Below are 15,919 nucleotides of genomic sequence, written 5' to 3' on the forward strand. Positions count from 1 at the left end.
CCCCATTGGCAGGGAAGTAGGGGAGATTGTGTCAGAAAACAGTCAGAGGGGCAATGGCTAAGTTCCCCCGGTCATTCCTCTGTTCAAATGTGATTTTCCTTTCCAATGTAGCACCTCCTTTGTCCCCGTCCTTTCCCCGTAATTACAATGAATAAACTTCAAAATCAACATTGCATGAAGCTTCCTGCACAAATTCATGTTGGGTAGGTCTGTTAATATCTACCAGCATTCTTATTAAGGGTGTGCTGGTCCCATGGGTTACCCGAGAGGCGAGGTCCAAGTCCGGTCCGTGGTCAAAGGTGCAACATGGAGGCAGTCTGCAGTAGCTGAAGCTGGGTGCAGGGCAGGGAGTCGGGTGAAGTCAGGTCAGGAACAGGCTTGCAAGCAGGGAGCCAGGGCAGGTCAGGAGCTCAGGCAGGAAAGCAGGACAGGGCTCCGGCAGGAACTAGCAACCAACAATGTTGCTTCCACAACTTGGGACTGGGGCCGGCCAGCTTTTATCTGCCCCGAGGCATAGGGCGGCCCCAATCCTCTGGTGACTCGCCTCTCCTGGCCTGGAGGCGAGCACTCCTCCTGGGCGAACTTAGTTCCCTCTGCCTCTCTGCCCTGAGCCTCTGCAGCTCAGGAGAGGCTGGAGGGTTACCGGACCCAGAGGCAACCTTAGTTTCCTCTGACAGGGTGGAGAGTGGAGCAGCTGCAGGCAATGGGTCCTCCATCACCTCAGGAGCCAGAGCAGACTCAGCTGATGCCTGCACCTGAGGAATCAGCACAGGTGAGGACCCTTCAGGCCCATGCCCCAGCCCCAGCTCAGCTGGTTCTGGAGGCAGGGAATCCTGTGCAGGCTGGGATCCCTCAGGTTCAGCATCCGAGTCCGAATCCCAGGCCATCACAAAGGGTTTGTGTTGCACTGTGAAGGGCTTCCATTCACTGCTTCAGACAGTTAGGCACACCCTCCTCTACAATATACCATTCCATTTTCCTCCACCTCATTTTCTGTCAGGAGCGGGTCTGGAAGAAACCACATGGCAGTAGTGAAGTTAACTCTTCATTCAAGAAAACACGGTAGGCCCAGGAGGCAGACCTAGTGAGCAATGCAACTCATCCTGTTAGATCTGGCCCCTATGAGGCAGCTGTGGGGACTGAAGGTCTTCCCACAATTCCCTATGTCTCCTCCACCCCTGAATTCTGGTCCAGAAGGCATATGTTTCTGAACAATGGAGACAACGGTTGCCATCTTGCCTTCTTTGTAGACTTCCTGGGGGCATCATGGCTGGTAACGATTAGGAACAGAATGTGGAAGAAATGAATCTTTTGTCTCATCCAGCAGAGCTGCTCCTTATTCTGCGTGTAAAAAAAAAAAAGGGTATACATTAATTCATGCCACACATTTCAACCGCAGCTATGAGTCAGAAGACCTAGATGGCACATCCATACTCAAAGGTGGTATATCTTTTAATAAGAAAGAAAACATAAGGAAACCAAGACAAGGGCATCTTGGTGCTCAGAGGTTTACATCATTAGGCCTACCAAATTCAGATCTTGCTCAGGGGCACTCTTAAGAGCAACCAATGGCTATCTTTGGTTTCCAGTAACTCTGCTGCAAAATAATTGTTGCTTATGGGAATTCCAGGAGCATCTGGCTGATAAAGGTTAAGACTCACCATCCCTTCTGCCTCCTTGAGCCTGATCCAGCAGGGCTCTTCCTAGACCAGGTGAGGAACCCTTTTTGGCTTGAGGGCCATATTACCTTGGTGGGAAGTTCTCTGCAGTGGCATTCCAGCAGTGGACCCAGCAGTGGGCAGGGGCAGATCAACTCTTATCAAGAGATTTATTAGCCACTCTTCACCAGAAGGTCCCATGACAGGTCACAACATTTAGATAAGACTCTGACCCTTTGTTTGGCACACTAAATTGGTATTTCTGCAATGCATCTCCATTCTCCATCTCCTCTTCAAGTCTCTCCTATGCTCTGGCTGGACCCAGTTTACTAGAGTAAAGACCGAGTTTGCTTTTTATTGGTGTGCCTAAATAGGTCAACCGGCATTTGGCAATGTGGCCTCTTGCAGCCGGTTTTTGTATATTTGTTCTGTTAATCTTGCACAGAAACAGCTCTTAGGTTTGGAGTAGTACTGCTCATAGCTTTATGTGGTTCCCAAGAGTGGTGCTGTTTTAAGCGTTCATCTCTACAACGCTGGAGTTTCCTTTCCACTCTACAAAGAGACTGTAGAATCCAAGAACGTTCAGGATTTTGCCTTGAGTTCACTGTTGCTAGACATGGGGAAATGCCCCATTCCTCCAGAGAGTTCTGGGAAGTGAAACACTGACCCACAGCAGTGGTCCAGCAGCATCAGTAGAGTCAATACCAAGTCAGAGGGCCAAGTTCTGAAGGACAGGGGAGCTGTCCAGCAGTATCAGCAACATGTCTGTGTTTGTGGATGGGTGGATGAATGGATGGTAAACACTAGTGGCCAAAATTGTGGAAACCTTTTGGGGAAAGTGTGTTTCCGAGGTTTGAAGGCTCTTAACATCACTTTTTTTTTTTTTAGTAATACCATAAAATTATATATCAATGGAAAGTTAATTTAATGAAGAATGTAATGCAACAAAATTTGTTCAATTATCTGTATTCTATCAAAAGTTATAGCCAAATAACCAGAAAAGGGAAGCACAACTTGCTTAGGTTGATGTGCAGCGTTCCTTCATCTGAATGCAGCCAATGAGTGTTTAGAGAGCCAATCGGGTGTTATGAGCCATGAAACCTTGGAAATACACTTTCCCCAAAAGGTTTCCACAATTTTGGCCACTAGTGTACATGAGTGTCTGTCTTTTGATCAAGATTTGGTGACTCTCTTTCTTGGTTCCATAAAAGTGTTGCTAAAGACACGGAATCAGAAGTACACATTTGAAAACCAGCCAACAATGGACTCTTGCAGAATTCAAGACAAACCTTCCTGGGTGTTAAGAGTAGCAGTGGGAACCCTCTTAGGAGTTTCACTAACCTCAGACGTTTGGGACTAGGGTGGCATTCTTTTTGACAGCCCCTAAGCCAGGGAGGGCCAACTGCATGTGGCCCTTGAGGCCTTTTTTGGTGACCCTCGGCAACATTTGACACACACACCCCTGACGTCTTGCTGCCTTCCCAAATCTGGGTGAGCAAGGTGCTGGGCTTTGGGAAGGAGGCACGAGGGCTCTGACAGGGTCCTAGGGTCCTCCTTCCTCCTTCCCAAATCTTAGTTAGCACTTACCCAGCTTTGGGAGGGAGGTGGGAAGGCTCTGGAACCCTGTCAGTGTTAGGATATAGTTCCTTTCCACCTTAAACAGGCATGACTGTTGTGTGTCACATGCCTGTTTACTTCCAGCACTTGCCAGGAACTTCCGTTTGCATATAGCTTTTGTGTTACTGCTGTTTTGCAGGAGACGAAGGGAAGCAGACATGTTTTCCTCTGTTCCTGAACTATGCTGAATAAAATGCTGTACATCATGCTTACACATTTCTCTGTCTGCCTCTTCTGCTGTGAGAAGATTTACACACTCTGCTGGCACAGCCTGCACGGGTCTCTAAACGTATCTGAGGCTCGTGTCACTGATTGATGCTGCTCCGTGACCTGGAGATCGCCCGGCTGCTGGCTGGTGGCTGGAGCCAGCTGGGGCTCTGCCTGATGCCCCCGTCTCCCCAGCAGTATCCCAACAGTCAGAGCAGAGCCTCACTCCCCCTGCCTACTGCATGACAAGGCACTGTGTGGCCTGCAGGTTTCCAGTCAAAGTACTCTTGCAGTCCACATGGATTAAAACGTTGGGCTGCTCTGTCCTGAACTATGTCCATTCCCTGTCCATTCCCTTTCCACAGAGGAGTGCCTGACACCTTTATAAGATAGCTTCCATCATTTTCTGAATAGGTATCTTAGCTTCCATCATTTTCTGAATAGGTACCACTTTACACAGGGACAAGGGTGGCGCTGTGGGTTAAACCACAGAGCCTAGGACTTGCCAATCAGAAGGTCGGTGGTTCGAATCCCCGCAACGGAGTGAGCTCCCATTGTTCGGTCCCTGCTCCTGCCAACCTAGCAGTTCGAAAGCACGTCAAAGTGCAAGTAGATAAATAGGTACCCCTCCAGCGGGAAGGTAAACGGCGTTTCCACGCGCTGCTCTGGTTCGCCATGCTGGCCACATGACCCGGAAGCTGTACGCCGGCTCCCTTGGCCAATAAAGCGAGATGAGCGCCGCAACCCCAGAGTCGACCACGACTGGACCTAATGGTCAGGGGTCCCTTTACCTTTACCTTACCTCTTTACACCTGAAATAGTGGAGTTGGGAATTGCTTACATGAGAAGCTGTTTATTTGGGTTTGCTGCCTCTACATTCTGAAGCCAAGTGATGAAAGGACTCAACGCAACTATGAGGCAGAGTGAGAACACCATTGGCCCATTTCCTGAAGCTGGATACATGTTGCCCTTAGAACATGTCCTCATTTCATCTTTTCCGTAGCTTCCTGCGATCTGCGTGACAAATGGATTCAGAAATTTATTAGCAAAAGAGGTGGGGTGTTTTGTTTGTTTTTTGACAGATGCCTGCATCCTGGGCTGCTTCTGTTCTTTTCTATTCAGGGCGAGCCATCAAAGGAAAATGACAGAGAAACATAATTAGTTCATTTTGGTATTTGAAACCCACATAGTAATAAGGTCTGTTTGTGCGTTTGTGTGTGCGTGTATTTCTGTCCCAGCCAAGAAGGCGTAAGGAAAACCAGAAACCCATTGCCTTTAAAATTCAGAATTGGGGTGAGTTGAGTTGCAGAGGCAGAATCCTGCCCTTGCCCTGATCATAAAAGATCCTAGGAAAAACATGGGGAAAGGCAAGCGGGGGAGGGGGAAGGCTTTAAAAATAAATGTGAAAGATATAAAGGTTCGTAATAAATAATAGAAGTCAGTTTTATTACTTTTTCACTTAGGTAGGAACAATTTTATGAAACTGCGGCTGTAGCAGAATGCTAATAGGTGAGTTTTAAGAAAATTACCTTATCATCCTTGACCCACAGAAAACTCGGCAAGGAACAGGCAAGGAGAGATATTGAGCTTATCCACACAGAAAGACCTTGTTTCCATAGGTTCTGGATTGAAAGCAATGTATAAATGTTTTGAAAAGCCGCTTCATAAAATGTTAAACATTTACTGCAGATCTATCTAGCTTACTTTCCAGAAGCAGGCACAATTCAAACACAGTGTATAGTTAACTTAGAGAATTCACAACCACAGGTTGCAATGAAAGCGACCAACCCAAGTTTTAAGGGGACTTTAAGGGGAGAATTAGAAAACTTCTTGGAGAACAAGACCATCAATGGACCCTTCATTGACTGGGCTCATGAACAAGACCATCAATGGCCCCTTCACTCACTGGGCTCATGAACAAGACCATCAATGGCCCCTTCACTGACTGGGCTCATGAACAAGACCATCAATGGCCCCTTCACTGACTGGGCTCATGAACAAGACCATTAATGGCCCCTTCACTGACTGGGCTCATGAACAAGACCATCAATGGCCCCTTCATTGACTGGGCTCATGAACAAGACCATCAATGACCCCTTCATTGACTGGGCTCATGAACAAGACCATCAATGGCCCCTTCACTGACTGGGCTCATGAACTACGCCAGCTTGGACCTAGCATTCCTCACCCACTGGTGTTTTACTTCCCTTATAAAATGGAAACATGCCAAAGCAAAAAAAAAACATGCTTCATTATAGGAAACAACTCCTGTATCAGTCTCTACAGCCACAGCAGGGGCTGCAACCTCCCAACAGTTTGACTTCACCCCCCCAAGATAAAATTCTCCACTGTCTCCCAGTTCAAGCCAGCAGGGAAGCTAACCTGCTAGTTCACTGCCCTCCTCCACTTAGGACAGGGGTGCCAACTTGAAAAAATATTGTGGGGGCCCAGGTAAGCCCCGCCTTGCATAATTGATCACATGACGCAGTGCGCACACACCATTTAAATGGGAATGCCCATCAACTTTGTGGGGGCCCAACCCCCTCAGTTTTTTTATTGTGGGGGCCAAAGCTCCCTCAGCCCCTAGGAGTTGGCTCCTATGACTTAGGACAGGGGTAGGCAACCTAAGGCCCAATCGCCTTCTCAATCCGGCCCGCAGCCAGTCTGTGAATCAGCGTGCTTTTACATGAGTAGAATGTGTCCTTTTATTTAAAATGCATCTCTGGGTTATTTGTGGGGCATAGGAATTCATTCATTCCCCCCCTTCAAAATATAGTCCGGCCCACCACATGGTCTGAGGGATGGTGGACCAGCCCATGGCTAGAAAAGGTTGCTGACCCCTGACTTAGGATCACTCTGTGACACTGACCATCACAATGACAGGATTCCTATCCATGCTGCCATCAGACCTTTACCAACCAAATTGGAAATCATTCTAAAACAAATTGCCTAGATCTCGCCCGATAACAAATGTTGGAAATGTAAAGAAACTGAAGGTACAATCTTTCACCTTTGGTGGACATGCCCAAGGATTAAGGCTTTCTGGGAGATGATTTATAATGAAATGAAAAAGGTATTTAAATATACCTTCCTGAAGAAACCAGAGGTCTTTCTCCTGGGCATAGTCGGCCAATTGGTGTCAAAGAAGGATAGAACTTTCTTTATGTACGCCACAACAGCAGCAAGAATACTCATTGCAAAGTACTGGAAGACACAAGATCTACCCACCCTGGAAGAATGGCAGATGAAGGTGATGGACTATATGGAACTGGCAGAAATGACTGGCAGAATCCGAGACCAGGGAGAAGAGTCGGTGGGAGAAGATTGGAAAAAGTTCAAAGATTATTTACAGAAACACTGTAAAATTAATGAATGTTAGAATGATGTTGGATAGAAACTAAGTGGTCTTTTGCTGTAATGCTATAAGGGAATGTGAGAAAATGGTTATTAATGAGGGGGGAAAATTAATGTTATAATATTTAAAAATTGAAGATTAAGATGAATGAAGAGGGGAGGGATTTGCTGAATTAACAATTGGAACTGGAATACAGAAAAGGAAGGCGTGAGGAGGTCCGGGAAATAAGCAAATGAAAAATATGTGATGGAAAGATTGAACTGTTTTTAAATTATTTTTATTTTGTATTTTTCTTTTTTCTTTTTCTTTTGTAATTTTTTGAAAATCTTAATAAATATCTTATAAAAAAACAACAACACAAATTGCCTGGATCTCATTGGCTGCATCTTCTTGAGCAGCAGGCAACACCAATCCACAATAAACAGGATGAGGGGTGTTTTTGCCACTGAGGTCTGTAAGAAATGGAAGAAAATCGTTCAGATTTCTAAGTGATCTTTCATTCAGCATTCCCATTTAGGAGTACAAAAGCGACAAAGCTTGGATTGGGAGCTCACGAGAAGCCTGATGAAAACATGTCCTGTCTTCCTTCTTTTCAGAGTTGTCCTCTTAGTGACTTCTATGCTATGACAACAAACTTCCCGGCATCCTGATATGGCTACATAGAATAGTGATATAATTATTTTTGGCAGATGGTTCTGTGTGTCTTGGATGAATCTTCTCTCCTAATGTCTCTCTTCGACAGGAAGGGATCTTATTGACTGAGCTCTTTTTGAGGGAGCAAGATGCAGCTTTTATACAAAGCAATTACTATAAGGAGAGCAACCTGCAGAACTGTTGGAGCGGGGAGAAGAAATCTCTGTGAGAGGCTCAGTTTCCCACCGGTCATTGTTTTGCTACAGTATGTGTCAAAGTCAAGGTCAATCAAGAAGGTCAAATACCGCTCTCAGAGAGCTGTTTCTAAGAAATGCTTGATGTTTTCTGTGGCACTGCAGCTTGAAGACAACGAGAGGGAGAAGGGAAAAACCTCAGGAAAGATGCTGTTGTTGAGAGCGTTGGGTGATGCCAGAAGGCAAATATTTCACAGGTCTGATAAACATGAGCAAGAGTTAAGACAACAATATAACACCACTCACATCAGATCTATGCATGCAAATGAATGCGAGATAGTAGAGTTCTGAGATGACAGAGTGAACTGCACCACTTTCCTCTGTTGTTGTTGTTGTTGTTGTTGTTGTTGTTGTTGTTGTTGTTGTTGTTGTACATGCATTAGTTAAAATTGCATATCATCTGCGGATATTGGGAGAAATGTGCCTAGAAATGCATACACTTTTTTGCCATATGTTGTTGTTTAGTCATTTAGTTGTGTCCGACTCTTCGTGACCCCATGGACCAGAGCACGCCAGGCACTCCTGTCTTCCATTGCCTCATGCGGTTTGGTCAAACTCATGCTGGTAGCTTCGAGAACACTGTCCAGCCATTTCGTCCTCTGTCCCCTTCTCCTTGTGCCCTCCATCTTTCCCAACATCAGGGTCTTTTCCAGGGAGTCCTCTCTTCTCACGAGGAGGCCAAAGTATTGGAGCCTCAGCTTCAGGATCTTTCCTTCCAGTGAGCACTCACGGCTGATTTCCTTCAGAATGGGTAGGTTTGATCTTCTTGCAGTCCATGGGACTCTCAAGAGTCTCCTCCAGCACCATAAGGAGACTCTTGAGAGCCCCATGGGCTTCAAGAAGATCAAACCTATCCATTCTTGAGGAAATTCCTCTGTGCTTCCCTATAATTTTTTATAGTCACACAAAAGTGCAAACTGTAAGAAGAAAACTAGCATATATAACCTGCAACAACAAAAATGGCACATCAGAGAAAAGGTCTTCAAGAGTGATAGCTGAGTTGGTAAAACATGAGACTTTTAATCTCTGGTTCGAGCTCCACGCTGGGCATTCCTGCGTGGCAAGGGATTGGACTGGACGAGCCTTGTGGTCCCTTCCAACTCAAACAATTCTATGATTAGCCATGCCTTTTCATTGTGTGTAAGTCTGGATTATGTAAGGAAGGATATCATAAATGTCACCCACTGTTTAGAGTCTAGAGAGTCTGCTCTGAAGGCAGATTCAGTCCCTAGCACCTTCAGTTAAAAAGGATTAGGTAGACTTCTGCCTAAGGACTTGGATAACCAGCAAAAACAATACAAGGCTAGCTGAACAAATACAGTGGTACTTCAGGTTACATACGCTTCAGGTTACATACGCTTCAGGTTACATACTCCGCTAACCCAGAAATAGTGCTTCAGGTTAAGAACTTTGCTTCAGGTTGAGAACAGAAATCGTGCTCCAGCGGCACGGCAGCAGCAGGATGCCCCATTAGCTAAAGTGGTGCTTCAGGTTAAGAACAGTTTCAGGTTAAGTACGGACCTCCGGAACGAATTAAGTACTTAACCCAAGGTACCACTGTAGTGTGATACATATAAGCTCCTTGTGTCATTACAGTTTTTTGAAGGGGGGCATTTTGGACTGATGAGAGAAGGGGGTCATTTTGATACCACTGTACCCCCCTTACTGATATGAGCATCCGTATGCAGACACTTTGTATCTAACAACTATAGCTGCATCCTACTTTTTAAATTAAAACTACATTTGGAAACTGCTTCTGGCATTCAGGCAGACACAGCTGTGGGATACAGCTTTTATTTTTAATTGCAAAGTAAATACATCAATACCAAACCAGACATAAAGAATAATATAAAGGGGGGGGTAAAGAAAAAAAAATGCAAAGAAAAGCAGACAGTAAAAGAATAAAGAAAAGTATAATATTTCAATACAATAAACACTATTTTACAAAATAATATTAATAATAGACTTCCATCACTCTCACAACACTTCCTTTCACATTTCATATTTTACCTGTATTTCAGTATTATTTTCATCTATGTGTGTGTGTGTGTGTGTGTGTGTGTGTGTTTCCCTTTCCATTCACGAGGTCATTCTAGACACACCCACATTTTTACATTAGATCCTTGTCTTTCTAAATAATCATTCAAGCACTTCAATTCCTTCTTGACTTTGGCTATAGTCTTATTATATCCGTCAGTTTGGCCATTTCCAAATATTCACATAATTTACATAACCATTCCTCTTTGGTCGGTACCTGGTTACCCTTCCAGTACTTAGACACCAGGATTCTCACCGCTGATGTCACGTACAGAAAGAATTTAGTATTTTCTCTAGAAATATCACTATTCAATAGAGTGGTACCTCTGGTTGCGTACTTAATTCGTTCTGGAGGTCCGTTCTTAACCTGAAACTGTTCTTAACCTGAAGCACCACTTTAGCTAATGGGGCCTCCCGCTGCCTCTGCGCTGCTGCAGCACGATTTCTGTTCTCATCATGAAGCAAAGTTCTTAACCTGAGGTAATATTTCTGGGTTAGTGGAGTCTGTAACCTGAAGCGTATGTAACCCGAGGTACCACTGTATTCCCAAAAGGTACGTTTCTAGTCTTTTGCTATCTGAAGTTCTTAGTAACTTTTTTATTTCTTCATGGATCATGTCCCAGAACTTTCTGATCTCTGGACATGTCCACCACATATGGTAGAAGGACAGTCACTCCTTCAGAGCACAGGGTCTTCAGAGTGGTGTACACTTTGTTTGGAATAAACTACTAGAGTTTCCTCTGAGATAATGTTTACACCAGTGATTGATTGATTGAAAATATTTCTGTCCTGCTTTATATTAAATATAATAATCTCAAAACATCAAATAGTATATTACAGAATATCAAAATACAACATAAATGCAAAATGCAATAAAGATCCAGTTGTAAAGCTGGATAAATTATAGCAAAACAAAATTTTATCTCAAACATACCCCTCGCAACATTACAAATTCAAATCAAATGCAAAAGCACAATAAACATTCCTCATATAAAACATAATTAGCAAATAAACAAAGGCAGCCACATTTGCCTCAGTAACATTTCCCAAGGTCATCCTCAGCAAACTTCCACATACAACCCTCACTCTCAAACATTCTCACCAACCATGCCCAGATAACACAGGAAATAACCACAATAGCTTCAATCCAAATAAGTCTCCATTTAGATCTTCATCTCCCTTACAGTTCAACCCTATATTGTCCAGGGTCTTATTTCTGATCTTTTTGACCACTGGAGCAAAAAGGGCGACTTTGTGAGTCACTGAAAAATTTACATAGCTAAGAAGCCATAGGATCTTCTCTGCTGGGAAAGGACATCTTTCCTGTATGAATGGTAAGGTGAGAAATTGCCTCCTGGGTCCAGTGTATAGTGGGCAATATAGTAAATAGTGCAATATGTCTTCTGCCCACATATGCAGAGTCTGTACAGTACATTGTTGTATTGTTTGTCCAGGATGGCAGAGGGATAACACATGAAATAAACATGTGTTACATGTGAAACAAAGAGGAGAGTCATTGCAGGCATATTGGGCCATGGTTCCTTTAGTGCAGAGGCTGGGAGTGGGTGGCGCTGTGGTCTAAACCACTGAGCCTCTTGGGCTTGCTGATCAGAAGGTCATCGGTTCAAATCTGCGCAACGGGGTAAGCTCTGTCCCAGCTCCTGCCAACCTAGCAGTTTGAAAGCACGCCAGTGCAAATAGATTAATAGGTACCGCTGCGGTGGGAAGGTAAACGGCATTTCCGTGCTCTCTGGTTTCCGTCACGGTGTTTCGTTGTGCCAGAAGCGGTTTAGTCATGCTGGCCACATGACCTGGAAAAGCTGTCTGTGGACAAACGCCGGCTCCCTCGACCAGAAAGCAAGATGAGCGCCACACCCCCTAGTCGACTTTGATTGGACTTAACCATCGAAGTGTCAGTAACCTTTTAAAAAAACAACAACCTAGTGCAGAGGCTTAAGGTAAAGGTAAAGGTCCAGTCGTGACCGACTCTGGGGTTGCGGCGCTCATCTTGCTTTATTGGCCGAGGGAGCTGTGTACAGCTTCTGGGTCATGTGGTCAGCATGACTAAGCCACTTCTGGTGAACCAGAGCAGCGCACGGAAATGCTGTTTACCTTTCTGCTGGAGCGGTACCTATTTATCTACTTGCACTTTGACGTGCTTTCGTACTGCTAGGTTGGCAGGAGCAGGGACCGAGCAACGGGAGCTCACCCTGTCACGGAGATTCGAACCGCCAACCTTCTGATTGGCAAGTCCTAGGCTCTGTGGTTTAACCCACAGCGCCACCCGTGTCCCACAGTGCAGAGGCTTACCTTTGGGCTAACTTACCAATGCAAATGTGTCTGATGACAATGTTGCCGCGCACACACACTGTAGCATGGTAAATGTCTAAAAGCCTGGTGATATATATATATATATTTAAGACTTAAGTGCACCAGAGGTAGCAGGAGAGGATACAAATATCATCAACAAGCAGATGGCGTGGCGCGAAGGATCAGTTGAATGTGATGAGGTACAGTGCTCAGTCCTTATTCAGATTTGTGGATTGGACCATTAACGGATCTTGGGCAATGCCAAGGTGACCTTGAAGTTGATGGGCAACTGGGCTCTACTTAATCCTTCCTTATCTAATATGTTTATCTTATCACAATCCTTTTTCCCCCCTTCCACCAGGCTGCCAATCTTGCCAGATGCAGATTGCTTATCCCAAGGTCATTTTCACAGAGGGTGCTTCAGTTATGTTTTGCATCTCTTACTACTGAATGACAAAGCTACATCGATGTACAGTCAATCTGATAATGTTGCCACCCCCATTTTGCAGCAGCATTCACAAGTGACACAGTCTAGAAGAGGAGGTATTGTTAGTGTGACTTATGAAGACAAGGTGGACATGCTACAAAAAAATAGCATTTGAGGTTGTGCAGAAGCATGTCAACAGGAGATGAATGGTGGCAGAAAACCTTTCCTGAGCACTTTTTATTAAGAAACACTTACATTTCTCCTCAATAAAGGGTTTCTTCAAAACACATATCTACTTGATCGCCTGTCTTTTTCCACCTTGGGATTCATACCTGGCCGCCCTGCAAAATGCTCTCTTGGTCTTTTGCAGACACTACAGGTGATGTCTTCAAAAGCATCTGCAGCACGAGACAGCTGCATTAATTGGGGGTGGGGAACATCTGCGCATAAAACCAGTTGGCCTATTCCACCCTATGATGTTCTGACTAATTAGCCGAAGCAAGGGACACAACAGGAACAACATTCTTGTAGGTTGTATGTATCCCAAGAGCGTTTCCAGATGACCTGTTTATTGAGCATTCACCCTGATCTGTTTGTGGGTAATTACTGTATTTTTCGCTCTATAAGACACACCAGACCATAAGACGCACCTAGTTTTTGGAGGTGGAAAACAAGAAAAAAAATATTCTTAATCTCAGAAGCCAGAATAGCAAGAGGGATCGCTGCGCAGCAAAAGCAGCGATCCCTCTTCCTGTTCTGGCTTGTGGGATAGCTGCGCAGCCTGCATTCGCTCCATAAGACACACACACATTTCCCCTTACTTTTTAGGAGGGAAAAAGTGAGTCTTCTAGAGCAAAAAATACGATAGATGACGTTGGCTATTTAGCAAGCATCCATTCTGACTGTATGGTTAGATGGTGTTGCATCAAAGTGAGTGTTCTCAAACGAGAACTCGTGGTCTTCTAATGCTGGAAGATTCGGGACAGATAAAAGAAAGTAGTTCTTCACACAGTTAAACTCTGGAGCACGCTCCCACAGGAAGGCAGCATTGGCCACCAACCTGGACGGCTTTAAAAGCCAATTGGAGAAATTTATGGAGAAGAAACCTATCAATGGCTACTACTCTGTTCTGCTGGATACATCCTTATATATGAAACTGAGTGAACTGAACCAGCGCCATTTGTATTTTCTAGTGGTTTTTGAAGCTTCATTTTTATTCAAATTAAAGAGTCCTTATTTTGCGTATCTTCATGATCTCTCTCCTATGTGTTTCATGGTAGTCACTATCCACGGCCAGTCAAGTTGTACTTCTTTGTCTTGTATTTCCAATTCCAGCTGTTGAAGACTGGAGCCCATCCCTCAGCCTTCCAAATCTTGAATGGTCATAGGGTTGATTTTCAGGGGAAATGGCTTTGGCTCATCAGGTGCTCTTATAAGACTCTCAGTCCAATTGGTACCAGTAACTGAACTGTAGCGTAAACTGCACTGACTTGATGCAGGTATTCTGTGGTTCTTTTTCATGCTGGGTTAGGAAGGTCTAGCCATCTCAGATGGTTCAGGGCACTGGGTAGGGAATGGTGGAAGTTTCCCAGCCAGGGTTCCTTAAGAGAGATTGTGAGAATGAAGAGGCCAGTAGTTGATTGAAGAGAGCTTCCATGTCCCTTGGTGGTGGTATTGTTCAGTGTGCTAAGTGGTGCGGACGTTGGACTTCAATTGTTGTTTGCAGCCAATAGAGTTGTTCCATTACCGCCACTTGTCTGAGTGGGTAAAAGCAGTGCCAGGAGCAAAAGCCCCAAGCTGAGCCATGTAGCAAGTGCCGTGCCCATGTCTAATCACGCTGCGAGCCCCCAACTTCCTCCGAAGCTGCTCCTGAGATGCAGACACAGAGTTCCGTCTATCAATGGCTGCTAGTCATGATGGTTATGCTCTGCCTCCAAGATTGGAAGCAGTAATGCTTCTGCAGTCAAATGCTCTACCACTGAGCTATATCCTCAAGCAGTATACCTGAAGGAGCATCTCCACCCCCATCATTCTGCCTGGACACTGAGGTCCAACTCCGAGGGTATTCTGCAGGTTCCCTCACTGTGAGAAGTGAGGTTACAAGGAACCAGGCAGAGGGCCTTCTTGGTAGTGGGGCCTGTTGGTGTTAAGTTGTGGGTGAACATGTCAGACGACACAGCGATTCTTCAAACAGCTCTTGTTTATTCACAGGCCAGAACAGAACTGAACTGAAGGGTTCAGCCAGCCTGCTTATATAGAGCTCCACTACAATGCAACAGTAACAACTTTCTGTAACTATCCAATCACTGAACGTCACTTTCGATCCCTTATTTGCATATGTGGACCTGAACTATCTACAGCATCCCCCTGCTGGCCCAGGGTGAGAACTTCAGTACATAACAGTTGGGATACTGCCAGGGAGACAGAGGCATCAGGCAGGCCACCAGTCGTCTCTGGATGATCACCGGTCTCCCGTGGAACAGCATCAGTCAATTAGCGACACGAGCCTCAGAGACATTCCAAGACTCGTGCACACCCTTTCAGCAGAGTCTCCACAATGAAAGATGCTGACAGGAGAGCATATTTACAGCTCTATTCAACGTAGATCAGAACAAAGGAAAAACATGACTGCTTGCCTCCATGTCCAGCAAAAACAGCCGGAACAAAAGCTATATACAAAATGGAAGTTCCCAGCGAGAAGCTGGAAGTGAACAGGCATGTGATACACAACAGCCTGTTCCCTTTTTAAGGTGGAACGGAACTATCCTAACATGGCCCACCCTGTGGAACGCCCTCCCATCAGATGTCAAGGAGATAAACAACAATCTGACTTTTAGAAGACACCTGGAGGCAGCCCTCTTGAGGGAAGTTTTTAATGTTTGATGTTTTACCGTGTTTTTAATATTCTGTTGGGAGCTTCCCAGAGTGGCTGGGGAAGCCTGGCCAGATGGGTGGGGTAGAAGGAAGGAAGGAAGGAAAGAAGGAAGGAAGGAAGGAAGGAAGGAAGGAAGGAAGGAAGGAAGGAAGGAAGGAAGGAGCAAACAAACAATTCTGAATGCCAGTTGCTGGAAGCTGCAGCAGGGATGAAGAGGAGGAGGAGGAGGAGGAGGAGGAGGAGGAGGAGGAGGAGGAAGAGTTTGGATTTGATATCCCTCTTTATCACTACCCTAAGGAGTCTCCAAGCGGCTAACATTCTCCTTTCCCTTCCTCCCCCACAACAAACACTCTGTGAGGTGAGTGGGGCTGAGAGACTTCAGAGAAGTGTGACTAGCCCAAGGTCACCCAGCAGCTGCATGTGGAGGAGCAGGGAAGCGAACCCAGTTCACCAGATTACGAGTCTGCCGCTCTTACTGACTACACCACACTGGCTCTCTGGATGAGTGTTCTTTGTGCTCAAATCCTGCTTGCTTGTTTCCCACAG

General features: G+C 45.3%; 1 long non-coding RNA gene across 1 annotated transcript; it reads right to left on the bottom strand.

Moving 5' to 3' along the window:
- Positions 1-1,073: 1,073 nt before the first annotated feature.
- Positions 1,074-5,211, bottom strand: LOC310702362. Its single transcript, XR_014523470.1, has 3 exons — positions 5,012-5,211; positions 4,324-4,496; positions 1,074-1,341 (listed from the first exon to the last, which is right to left on the bottom strand). It is a non-coding gene; the product is annotated as an uncharacterized lncRNA (long non-coding RNA).
- Between the last annotated feature and the right edge of the window lie 10,708 nt (positions 5,212-15,919).

The sequence above is a fragment of the Podarcis liolepis genome, assembly GCF_965112155.1.
Source record: "Podarcis liolepis genome assembly, chromosome: 3".
Lineage (NCBI taxonomy): Eukaryota > Metazoa > Chordata > Lepidosauria > Squamata > Lacertidae > Podarcis > Podarcis liolepis.